Here is a 12,623-nt window from a genome sequence, read left to right as displayed (position 1 = left end):
TGGTGTCAATATGTCCTCTGATGTGGTCTTCTAATCCTCCTTCATCCTCCTCTGGTTGTTGTTGATTTCTCCTGAGATGACTGTCTCCTCCTCCCTCCTTCTCCTTCCATCTCTCTCTTTATCATGCTTCCTTCCTGCATGTGGTTTTTATCTTCCCTTCCTTCCAATCCTCCTCCCTCCCCCTTGTTGCTGTCAATTCCTCTCTTGCAGTCTTCTCCTCCTCCTCCTCCTTCATCTTGTTTGTTGTCATTCCTTCCTCTGTAGTGATCTTTATCTCATCTGCCTCCTACTCCTCCTCTCTTCTCTTTTGATGTTCCTTCCGATGTGTTGGTTGTCTTCTCGTCCATCCTTTTTGTTATCATTCATTCCTATGTGGGGGTCATCTTCCTCTCCTCCTCCCTTGTCTTTGATGTCGTCCTTCCTCTGTGGTGGTCTTCTACTCCTCCCCAATCTTCTGCCTTATCGTCTCTTTGTTTCTTCCTATTTTGTGGTCTTCACCATCTCCTTCTGCTCTTCCTCCCATCTGTTTGTTGTTGTTTCTTCTTTCCTCGTGGTCTCCTCATCCTCTTTGATATCATTCCTTCCTTTGTGATAGTCTTCTCCTCCTCCTCTTTGTCGTTCCTTCCTCTATGGTGGTCTTCATTTTCTCCTCCTCCTCCTCCCTCTCCTTTCTCATTCCTTCCAATGTGGTGGTCTTCTCTTCCTCCTCCATCTTCTTTGTTATCATTCATTCCTCTGTGGGTGGTCACCTTCCTCTCTTCCTCTCCTCCCTTGTCTTTGTTGTAGTCCCTTCATATGTGGTGGTCTTCTACTCCTCCCCCATCTTCCTCCTTATTGACTTTTCTTTTGATGGTCTTCATCATCTCCTTCTGCTCTTTCGCTCTCCTCTTTCTTGTTAATTCTTTTGTTGTAGTCTTCTCCTCCTCTTTGACATCAGGGTAATCTTCCTCTCCTCCCTCTTTCTCTCTCCTCTATGGTGTTAATATGTCCTCTGATGTGGTCTTCTTATCCTCAATTCATCCTCCTTTTGGCTGTTGTTAATTTTTTCTGTGATGGTCCTTGCTCTCCTTCTCCCTAGTTTTTGTTGCCGTTTCTTACTCCGTTGTGGTCTTTTTTGCCTCCTTCTGCTCCAATTCCTCCTCCCTCCTCTTTGTTGTCCTCCATTCCTCCATGGTGGTCTTCATCTCCTCCTCCTCGTCCCTCGTTTTTGTGGCTTTATGTTTTCTCTGTTATAGTCTGTGTCTCTTCCCTCCTCTTTTATTTCATTCCTTCCAACTGAGATGTTCTGCTTCCCATCATCCTCCCTCCTCTGCGTTTTTTTTTGTCATTACCCTCTACTGTGGTGGTCTTCTCCTCGTTCTCCTTCTTCCCCCCCTTTGTCGTCATTCCTATGTGGTGATCTTGTTCTCCTCCTCCTTCCTCCCGTCTGCTGTCATTCCTTCTGGTGTGGTAGTCTTCATTTTATTCTCCTTCTACCTCTTAGTTGTTCTCATTCTTGCCTCTGTGGTGGTCTTCTCTACCCCCTTTCCCCTTTGTTGTCGTTCCTTCCTCTATTGTGATCTTCTTTTCCTCCTCTTGTCAATCCTTTCTAGGTGTTTGTCTTCTTCTCATCCTCATCTCCCTCGTTTCCTCCCTTTTGTTGTCCTGCCTTTCTCTGTTATTGATCATTTCTTTTGTAGTGGGCATCTTCTCCTCATTCTCCCTCCTCTGTTTACGCTCCATGTCCGTGGTGATCTTTTCCTCTCCTCCACCACCTCCTCTATCCTTCTTTTTGTTGTTGTTGCTTCCTTTCTGAGGGTCTTCTTCACCTTTTTCATCCTTCGTCCTCTTTTTCATTCCTTCCTCTGTGGTGGTATTTGTTTTCCTCCTCCTCCTCCTCTCTCCTCTTTGTTATTGTCTATTCCTCCATGGTGGTCTTCCTCTCCTCCTTCCTTTTTGTTGACATTCACCTTCAATGATGCCTTGGTCTCCTACTCCTCCTCTTTTTTTTACATTCCTTCATCGGTGGTAGTCTTCTTGTTCTCATTCTCCTCCTTCCTCTCCTTTATCATCATTCTTTCCTTTGTGACGGTCTTCTCCTCCTCCTCCCTCCTTTGTTGTCATCAAATCCTCTGTAGTGGTCATCATCTTCTACTTCCCCTCCTCTCTGTGTTGTGATTCATTCTATTACTTTAATCTTTCTCCTCCTCCTCTTTGATGTCATTCCCTCCTTTGTGGTAGTCACTTACCTCTCTGTCCTCTTTGTCATTGCTTCCTCTGTGATGGTCTATTTTTCTTTTTCTCATTTGTTGTTGTTCCATTCCATGTGATGGCCTTCATCTCCTCCTTCCTCCCCTTTGTTGTTGGTTCTTCCTCTGTGATGGTCTTCCTCTTGTCCTCCTCCCTCTTTCTCCCTCCTCTTTGGTGTCAAATCCCTCCTCTGATGTGGTGTTCTTCTACTCCTCGATTTTCCTCTTGGTTGTCCTTAATTTCTTTTGTGATGGTCGATGATTCGCTGTCGTTTTTCCAACGTTGTGGTTTTCATGTTCTTCTCCTAATCGTCCTCCTATTTTGATGTCATTCCTTCCTTTATGGTAGTCCTCTCCTGCTCCTCCTTTGTCGTTCCTTCGTTGTGGTGGTGGTCTTTTTCTTTTCCTCATCTTCCCTCTTCATTGTTGTTGATCCACCCTATGTGGTGGCCCTAATTTCCTCCTTCCTCCTCTTTGTTGTTGGTTCTTCCTCTGTGATGGTCTTCCTCTTGTCCTCCACCCTCATTGGTGTCAATACCTCCTCTGATGTGGTCTCCCTCTACTCCTCAATATTCCTAGTGGTTGTCGTTCATTTCTTTTGTGGGGGTCATCTCCCTTTCCTCCTTTCTCCTCTTTGTTGTTCTGTCCAACTTGGTTTTTTTTTCTTCTCCTTCTGAACCACCTCCTCATATTTTGATGTCATTCCATCCTATGTGGTGGTCTTCATCTCCTCCTCCCCCCTCTTTGTTGTTGGTTCTTCCTCTGTGATGCTCTTCCTCCTGCTTTCTCTTTTTCCCTCCTCTTTGGTGTCAATACCTCCTCTGATGTGGTCTTGTTCTATACTCCATTTCCCTCTTGTCGTTCATTTCTCCTGTGGTGGTTGTCTCATCCTTTTCCCCGTCTCCCTCCTCCCTTCATCGTCCTACCTTCCCACATGGTGGTTTTTCATCTTCTCCTCCTTCCAATCCAACTCCCTCCTCTTTGCTGTTGTTCCTTTCTCAACTTGTTTTATTTCTTCTCCTCCACCTCCTCTACCCTCCTATTTGTTGTCGTCAATCACTCTGTAGTCTTCTCCTCCTCCTCGTTGTCCTCCATCCTGTTTACTGTCATTCCTTCCTCTGTTGTGATCTGCTCATCTACCTCCTCCTCGTTTCTTCTTTGATTTTGTTCCTGCCTCTGTGGTGGTCTTGTCCAGATTTTTATTTTTTACTGAGGTGGCACAAGTGGGGCACGGACCTATGCAGGGGTGGCAGTTAGTACGAGCATGCTGTAGGCACCAATACCTACTTTAACTAATAGCATTGCAGCGTCCTACATGCCCTGTTGTCTTAGATGGACTCTTGGTTAACACTCTAGGTATAAACCAGGACTCCTGACCACCAAACCATCTGGGTCAGGAGGACACTGAGATCTAGTTTTACTTGTACACGATAAGGCAAGCAGCACAATCTACTAATCCAATGAGGCTCGATGAGGACAAAACTGTAGATATGAGCCAATAAGAACTCAACTCTATACAACAAGCCCTTGATTCAATCAAATCTTCATCTGAACTAAAACTGTCGGTCCTTTAAGGCACAGATTAAACGTTGCTTCTAATGTTATCTGGACCATTTTACAAGTTTATCTTAAAAATAAAAACACTTACCAGTCGAGCTAGCTAATTAAGCCAGCTCAACCCCCTGGGCTTTCATATACTCACGTTCACTCTATTCCTTCCTCTGTGGTCCACAGTGGAAATTGGTAAATTCACATGTTGAAATTGGTAAATTTGCACGTTGAAATTGGTAAATTTGGACGTTGAAATCGGTAAATTCGCACGTTGAAATTGGGAAATTCTCAAGTAGAAATTGGGAAATTCGCAAGGTGAAATTCGTAAAATCACAAGTTGAAATTCGCAAGATGAAATTCGTAAAATCACAAGTTGAAATTCTTGAAATTCGCAAGATGAAATTCGTAAAATCACAAGTTGAAATTCTTGAAATTCGTAAAATCACAAGTTGAAATTCTTGAAATTCGTAAAATCACAAGTTGAAATTCTTGAAATTTGTGAAATCACACGTTGAAATTCTTGAAATTCGTAAAATCACAAGTTGAAATTCTTGAAATTCGTAAAATCAAAAGTTGAAATTCTTGAAATCGTGAAATCACAAGTTGAAATTCGTAAAAATCGGCGTGAAACCAACGCAAAGCTTGAAATTTGACTCCCACATTCACTCATCTCAAGCAGTCCCGTGTGACACACCTCAGGCAGGGTTTGAGCCTGCATTGAAGCTACCTCTCTATGTTGGCGGTCGGTGTCCTTAACCACTGGACTGTGTCAGGCATCAATGAACTCTACAAAGCAGAGGGAGAAAGAAGATAAGACCTTAGATGTAAAAAGTTCCCCATCATCAACCTGCAGACAAGTTCATATTTATCTGACTGCTTGTATTTATTGATGAAAAAGTAGCCATGTGCCTTAATATAGAAAATTGAGGATGCAATGTGTCTTGATGCATGGTAGACTTGAATCAAGTCCTTGACATGATAATCGTAATCAAATCAAATCTAGAGATTAATAAGGATGCACAGCCCTATGATTTACCCTGAGACTACTAAGCCTGTAGCCAGTCTGACTAATCGATAACAGAAAGTTATAGCCAAATAATAATGATAATTGTGTTACTATGGCATGTTTAATGATAAACCGTCCAGTCACAGCACATTAACCAGGCGGAATTTACAGTACAACTATTTTAGGTGTAATCAATACATACAGTCATTTCCAATAGATAATACAGAGAAAATATCTCAACATTTATCATTCCTAAATTATGCCTGCTGGTGCCAAATGGCTTATGCCACATGACAGTTACTGACTACAATAATTTAGTGTGAATAATAAAAAAAATATGCCATATTTATGCCTGGTTAATGTGAGGCAAGGAAATGCCGAAATAAAATCACTCCACTATCATTACAAAAGCATTGCACATATCCCAACAACATAACAGACTTAAATGTATACATTCCTTTATTAACCGTTGTGATCATCTGACACAAACTGTATATGAAGATGGACAACATGGCGCCCAGTGTTTCAGTGGACAGAGCATCTGTCCCATGTACAGAGGCTGTGTCCTCGCTGCAGCAGTCGCAGCCCTTTGCTGCATGTTACTCTCCCCCCTCTCTTTCTCCCCTTTTCACACTTTGTCTATCCTATCAATTAAAAAGGCATTAAAAAAATGAAAACAAATAGACAACATGACAGTTCCCTCCAAAGTGTAGCTTCTCAATCTAGATCGCCCCCTGGTGTCTGCCGCAATATAGATCATAAAACCCACCCTTCCATCTCAGTGAATGGGACATAGGCCGAACTAAAAACTCAAAGTTCACACCAGATGAACTTTTCCCAAAGATGATTTCTGACTGCTGGGCGATATTACCTCAAATCAATATCACAATTTATTTATTTTATTTTTTTAAAGATAATTTTCTGGGCTTTTATTGCCTTTAATTGACAGGACAGTGTGAGTGTTAAAGTGGAAGAGATGCAGCAAAGGGCTGAGGCTAGATTCAAACCCGCGGCGGCTGCGGTGAGGACACAACCTCTGCACATGGGGCAGCGCTCTATCCACTGAGCCACCAGGTGCCCCAATCAATATCACGATTAACTAAACATTTTACCTTGATTTCAATTTACGATTTTTTTTTTTTTGTTTTATTTTGTTTGCTTTTTGCCCTCATAGTTCACTGATGCAGTTTAAACTGTAAATATGCTCAACCATTGAAGCTGGGATATTTTTTCTAATGAAAGAGTGCATATCTTATCTTTGCGATTTTAATTTAATTGAATGCAATACACATAGATGAACTACTTATGGTTATTTATTGAATATTTCTGACGTGAAAAATGTTGGCAGTTGGCAGTAATTAGTATTAGGATAAAGTGGAAGTTTTAAACAGTTAAATGTGCATTGTATTACAGTGGTGGGATGCAAATAAGGCTATATTTACTCAAGTACTGTATTTAAGTATAAGGTGACCAGATTTCAGAAATGAAAACCGGAAAAATTTCAAATATATATCATTAAATTATCCAATGTTATTATCTAAGAAATAAAAAAAAGGAGGACATCAACAGTTCCATTTGGCCGCAGTATGCTGCACTGTAATAAACATATGATGCGTTATTATTTATCAAACTATTCAGCTTTATATAAGAATTATAGGCTCTATTTTCAACAAATTAAATAAATAAATCTAAGTACATTGTGATGATAATAGGCAAACCTCTGCTGACTGTAGGACTCTGATTTGAACTTCTGCTGTGAATTAGATATGCTAATAATAATAATACTAATAATTTTATTTGACATAAAGTTACCTACTTGAGATACTTAAGAGTAAAAACTCTATGGACACCAGTGGTGGGTGCAAACAGTAGCCTAACATTGAGCTAAATAAGCCAACCTGACACATGTTGTAGCATCTACAGCAGAATATAATCATCACCAAGACAGACAACACGGAGCTGTTTAAACTTTAAACTGCACTGCAGCAACACAAACACATTACAGCAAAGAGGAGCAAAAGGAGGGACTGTAGTCTGCATGATGATGCCTCTAGTTGTTGACAATATCATCTGTTATTGCTGCACTCACCTGTATGAGTCACAATGTGAGCTTTGACCACGCGAAGTCCTCCATTTTCACTGCAGCGAGAAAAAAACATTACTTTAAATGTTAGCAAAATAAGGGACTGTAGAGAATACTGCCTGTAGGAGCTGTTGATAATATCGTCTCAAGTTGTTGCACTTACCTGTATGAGTCACTTTGTGAGCTGTGTCCAAGCGAAGTCCCTCGTTTAGTCTGCTCTTCGTCTTCAGTCCACTCGTCCTTTTCGTGCCACTGCGCTCCTCAACGTTTTCCGAAATGTTGAGCTGAATGCGGTCACATTACGGGTTTTTTGGGCAAAAACAGTATACACTCCGTTGAAAGTAAAATCCCCCTAGTCAAAGCTCTGACGGTCGCATGTGGACATTAGCCTGTTACACATGCACCTGCGTCACGCAACGTCGCAGATGTGTTTGATTTTGGTCATTAGAGTACAGAGCGCGTTGAACATTAAATGATTCAATAGTTAAGCAAACTTAATTTGATTGTGTCGTTGCGCATTTGAAATATTAGGTTTTTTCGGGCTGAACTGCGCCTCGCCCGGACAGCGCACGAGAGCAGGAGGCCGCTGCAGGGTTCGCGGTTGACGCCATAATGGATCGTCCGGAAGGAAGTGGGCGGGATCTCCGTTGTACATCATCAAATTCTCACAGCGGAGCCAACCAATCATAGCAGCGTGTAGTTTTTGGCAGCTTTTTTTTAACAAGGAGGACTTCAGGTTAACTTGCGAGATTCATATAGTAACTACATAGACCATGCGCCACTGAGCAGCTCTCATAGAAATGAACGAGGCCCCGCCCCCACCAACCAATTTGATCAGACCAGATCAAATGTTTAAATTTTCAGCCCGGATTTCAAGACCTCTTTCTGAATCAGCTCAAAAAGGCTACAACATCAGCGTGTCACCAAGCATACATTTGTTTAATATGTTCAGTTGCAGCTAGAAGAGAAATTATATGTAGAGTTGAATGTGCTGCATGTATGAGGAGTTACTCAGAGCACAAAGATGAGTGTCGCTCCCACAGAAATGAAGGATGCTGGTAGATATTTACTCAGGAAATGTAGCTTGTTAGTTACAATTTGATGTACCCTTACTTGGGTAATTCCATTGGACTACATTACATTACATTTCATTTCAGTGTGAAATATTGTACTTTCTACCACAATAGATGTATTTAACATTATTTTAATTAATTTCACTTTTCCTGGAGATGTAACTCGGCAGTTATCAGATTTCTGAAAGGGGGTGCAGTCAGATAACCTAAAGTTAACCTGCAGCACTGTAGCTAATGTGAGGTTTCGTGGCTTATATCTAAAGTTAGCTAGCAAGAAATCAATTGTTCAGTTAATTTCTTTACCTTCGTCACTGTAATGCCGCTCCACACTGTAATAAACTCTTTCTCCAGTCCACTTCTTTGAGAAAATAATCTAACTCTGCAGAGTCACACTTCTGAACAGGAATGATGTAGACGGATCATAGAGTGGTGAAGTCCTAAAACACGGAAGTCCGTTAGCCTTTTAGCACTTCCGGTTACCTCCTCTTAGAGTCTATGGGTTTTTTGAATAGGTTTTCGGTAAAATGCCTTAAATAAGGTCTGTGGTTAACATAGGCTAGAAATATTGAAACGCTTTGTTCTGCAACATAAAATACATCTGCTTTAACCCAATTTTTGAACTTTTAAGGTTTTACTCGTATTTAAAAAGGCAGTTGCTAACAAGTGGCTAAATGGGACTACAGTGTTTGTCGTTAGACGGTATCACACCGGACACCGAAACTCATTAAACCCAGTAGTCCGCCTTTACAGCTTTACAGAGTGGCATTGGCATACTCTGAACATGTCTCTAGTGAGATTGAAATACTGTTAGGTGTTTGTACTCTCCATCGGTTATACTGCTATTTCTTTCCTGGTGTATAACATCCCAGCAGCGACATTTTGTTAGTGTAGTGGCATATATCTTTAGTATCAAGCTAATGATAGGATTACTCTTGCTCTTTTTGCCTAAGTGGGCCCTCTCATTTCTCCTGTCAGCTATCCATCTCTTACTTGGCATTCAAGCCTCAGTTACATTCATTGTTTTGCCCTGCGGCTCCATTATATAGGACCTATACCCCTAATGGCAAATCCATGCTGCATGCCTTCTTAATCGCCCAACAAAAGACAGACAAAAATGCTCCAGGGATCAGTCTATAGGCCCTGCTAACTTGATACTGTAGGGGATAAAAATCTAAGTATACAGGCTGACCTGAGGAGGCTGTTTGTCATGTTTCCATGTTCATCCATTTCATTCATCCATCATCAGACTGCACTCAAATTCTGGCAAGTGAGGATAATGTTGTATAACCCAAGAACTGAGGAGTATTATCACACTGAGCTGACTGGCTAACCTCTTACACACCCCTTTTAATAAAACATACTCTACACATCAGGGCAGATGTTGATCCGATACAATCACATTCAGGCATGTTGCTAAATTGTACGTGTTGTACTCTGTCTTTTTTCTGCCCTGTGTTGCTGCTCTGTCTGCACCCTCCCTCATAAGAGCCAATTAGCTCAGATCCTGTGTACGAATTCCTCTACAGCCACTTTAATGACTCTACAAGCCGCTTTGGATGTGAATGTATGTTCCAGCATGCATGGACTGGATGTGGTCTTTGTGTGTGAGCATGAAATGTTTGTGCGTCAGTGTGCTTGATTTTACACAAGCGTATTGTGTAATGAGGCCCTCACCTGTCTGCAGCCATCTCAGTAATTGCAGTGCAAGGCTGAGCTGTTGGCCAGTGGGAACCCTTCGTTGTCTTAACAACACGCTCAGTTTAGTCTACAAAACAACAGCTGGTCAGACAGGAGACCATGGCTGTCCCCTCTGAAATCATGACAACACTCTGCTCCATCTTGTTTTTCAGAGCAATCTGTTAAATAAAAAAATAAAAATAGACTTTATTCTTTTATAAGTGTTAGGTTATACTCAGAGGCATCAGTATATTTGTTTGGGAATTAATCAGGGTCAGTACCAGCAACAGATGAAGCTCAATCACAACACAAACATTTTTATCTGGTGTGAACAATAATACTAAAACAGGGAAAAGATGGGTTAATTTAAGAGGAAGGAATCAATTCTCCTTCCATTTAACCTATTTTTTTGTCTTTGTCTCAGGGACACTTTTGTTTTAGTCCATGACCCTGGGTCAATCTGTCGTCTTAAATTTCGTAGATTTCTAATCATAGCTCAACTTAGTAGCTGCTCTGGAGCTTTCAAACATATCACACGATCTTTTTTAGCACATGGAGCAAGTTGCTTTGAAATTTCTTTTTTTTTTTTTTCATTTTAAGGACTTCCCATGCAGGCTGGCTTAGAAGCTGCGGTTCAGCATAAAATTTTGACCTTGGAAACAGCAGTTGAGAAAACAATCTCACCATAAAGGTCACTTAGTAGCTTATTATTGATGCATCTGCTAATGAAGACCATGCAACATGATCAAAAGCTGAACTTCGTAGTGACATTTTTTTCTTAACTGCTGTTTCCAGACAAACTTTGGATCTCATCCTAAAGGTCTAATTTTAACAATACATTTGTTTAGCCATTCATGAACTTGTGAACAGTGGTAGTCAAGGTTCTGCCAAGTGGAAATATCACTTTCAGGTTATGAACAGAAGATTAGGAGTATGTTTCCCTTGCCAGTGCTCAAGGACAGCTTCACCTCACACATCAGCCAACCTCTGAAAAAGCACCGTAATTGTGAGAGCGAGAGTGGATCCACTTGTGTACCCTGAGGCATGCCATCCCCCTTTGATATGTAGCGCCAGCTGCCAGAGGCCAAACTCCTGTTGCTGGCATCTTTGTATTCTAATTAGCTGGAGGCTGCATGGCAGATATAGACAGATAGAGAAACCAGGTGCTGCTTTTAAGAATAGTGATTCTGATCTCTGGGGACTTTATGCAAGCAGATATCTCTCTATAGTTGGAGAGCAATGAGAGTCATTAAAACACAAGTGGATAAAACAGGTAAGAGTGCTGAAATATATCAGCCAAAGCATGGCATGATTTTTTTTTCCTGGTGCCATGGCCAGTTGTTCAGAAGGAAATATAACTGGTGTGCAACCAAGGAATTTTTTATGTTTTCATTTTTATAAAAAAGGAATGTTTACAGCCATATGTTTGTCTTGCATTACAGGTATCAATAAGAAATGCCATCAGGGAAAAACGTAATAGATCAGTCTATTCATTGACTGACTGGCAGCTAAAAGGAAAATAACAGGCAGAATTTACTACTTGAGGTCTTTGGCTGCCTATCTGATGTTCAAACATTATATTATAACTGGCCAAAAATATGAACAGGGCTGAGCTGTGTGTTTGGTGTGTGTATCATCTCTCTGTCAGGACGACAGTCAGCTGAGATTAATTCCTGTCTCTCCTCCAATCAAAGCTGCCTCTGTAGTGGAAAAGATTCAGACACTTTAAATGAGCAAAGCTGTGGGCGAAATAATTGTTCAGTGCCAGCTATTTGTACGCTAATGTGCCAGCTAAACCCCAGGGTGTGTTGTCTTTATTGAATAAGGGCTTTTGGGACATACTGTCCTGAATAGCTAATTTATGCATCAGATCTTGTTTTTTATCATTTTTTTCAATATAGGTTGTCAGAGAAGCTTAAGAAAACATTCCCTTAAGGTTACTTAAAGGTTTTTAAAACCATTAATTAACCTTCAAAAAAGCTTAGTAGAACATTTCCTGAAAGTTATTTAAATGTTCTGATTCGTACATTTACATGCATTGTTATGAGAATGTTTGTTTAGTAAAAAGAAGTTTCTTCAGAAAACCTATTCTTCCCCCCCCCCGCTTCCCATCTTTAAGATAATTGTCTCATGGCATACAAAAGTATCATTGTTGTAACTGTTGATTAGATTTTTACACTTTTTTGATTTTTCCCATAACAGCTGGCAAGCATAAAACTGTCACCAGGCTTCACCAGATAATAAACAGTAGTCTCACTGCATGCACATATATGCACGTACACACACACACACACACACACACACAAACAGCGTCCCAGAATGTGTGGAATGGTGTCTCCGAGGCCTTGTTGACACCCCTCTGTCTCTCCACTGATTTAGAGGGTAACCCTGCCAGTGCTTTTCTATCTTAAACACACACACACACACACACACACACGCACACCTGTCAGAGCGGGCTGTGGTCCACCCCGCACAGAGATGCCTGCACACCTCGCCCCGCTTTATTCAATTGCCCCAGCTCTGGATCTCCGTGACAATGGGAATCCCTGGGTCAGATAGCTCTTGGTCCAATGCTGGCAGGGCAACAGGGTGATAAAATGGCAGCCGTTTTGATCTGTTAAATCCTCCGGGAATGACCTTGGAATCCTGTGATGGAAAGGTTCAAGGCTGCTGAGCTCATACACACTTCGTCCTGCTGTGACCCTTTGTGTACAGGAGAAGGTGTGTGTGTCAAGGGGGTTTAACATTAGTTCAGAGATAACACCGTTTTAAGCAGCTGTCAAGTGTGAGATGAGCTGAGAGGTTCGCTCTGGTGAACTGTCAAAATCCCCTTCTTAGCAGCAGCATAACACAGAGGAGGAAGAATGTAAGAGCACAATGGGTGCACACAAAGACAAGAGAGAGAGAAAAAACGTTATAATCAATTAAGATAAACTGATTTAGGATAGGTGCCAGCCACTGCATGCACCAGAGTAGCAGTTGTCATCCAGCAGCCACAAAGCATA

At 41.4% G+C, this 12,623-nt stretch overlaps 1 long non-coding RNA gene across 1 annotated transcript; it reads right to left on the bottom strand.

Moving 5' to 3' along the window:
• Positions 1–4,488: 4,488 nt before the first annotated feature.
• On the bottom strand, positions 4,489–7,468 carry LOC121942902. The gene is made up of 3 exons (XR_006105833.1): positions 7,032–7,468; positions 6,875–6,924; positions 4,489–4,565 (listed from the first exon to the last, which is right to left on the bottom strand). It is a non-coding gene; the product is annotated as an uncharacterized LOC121942902 (long non-coding RNA).
• Between the last annotated feature and the right edge of the window lie 5,155 nt (positions 7,469–12,623).

Source organism: Plectropomus leopardus, chromosome 5 (genome assembly GCF_008729295.1).
Source record: "Plectropomus leopardus isolate mb chromosome 5, YSFRI_Pleo_2.0, whole genome shotgun sequence".
NCBI lineage: Eukaryota > Metazoa > Chordata > Actinopteri > Perciformes > Serranidae > Plectropomus > Plectropomus leopardus.
The sequence above is the reverse complement of the archived record's forward strand: the minus strand, read 5'-3'. Positions and strand labels throughout refer to the sequence as shown.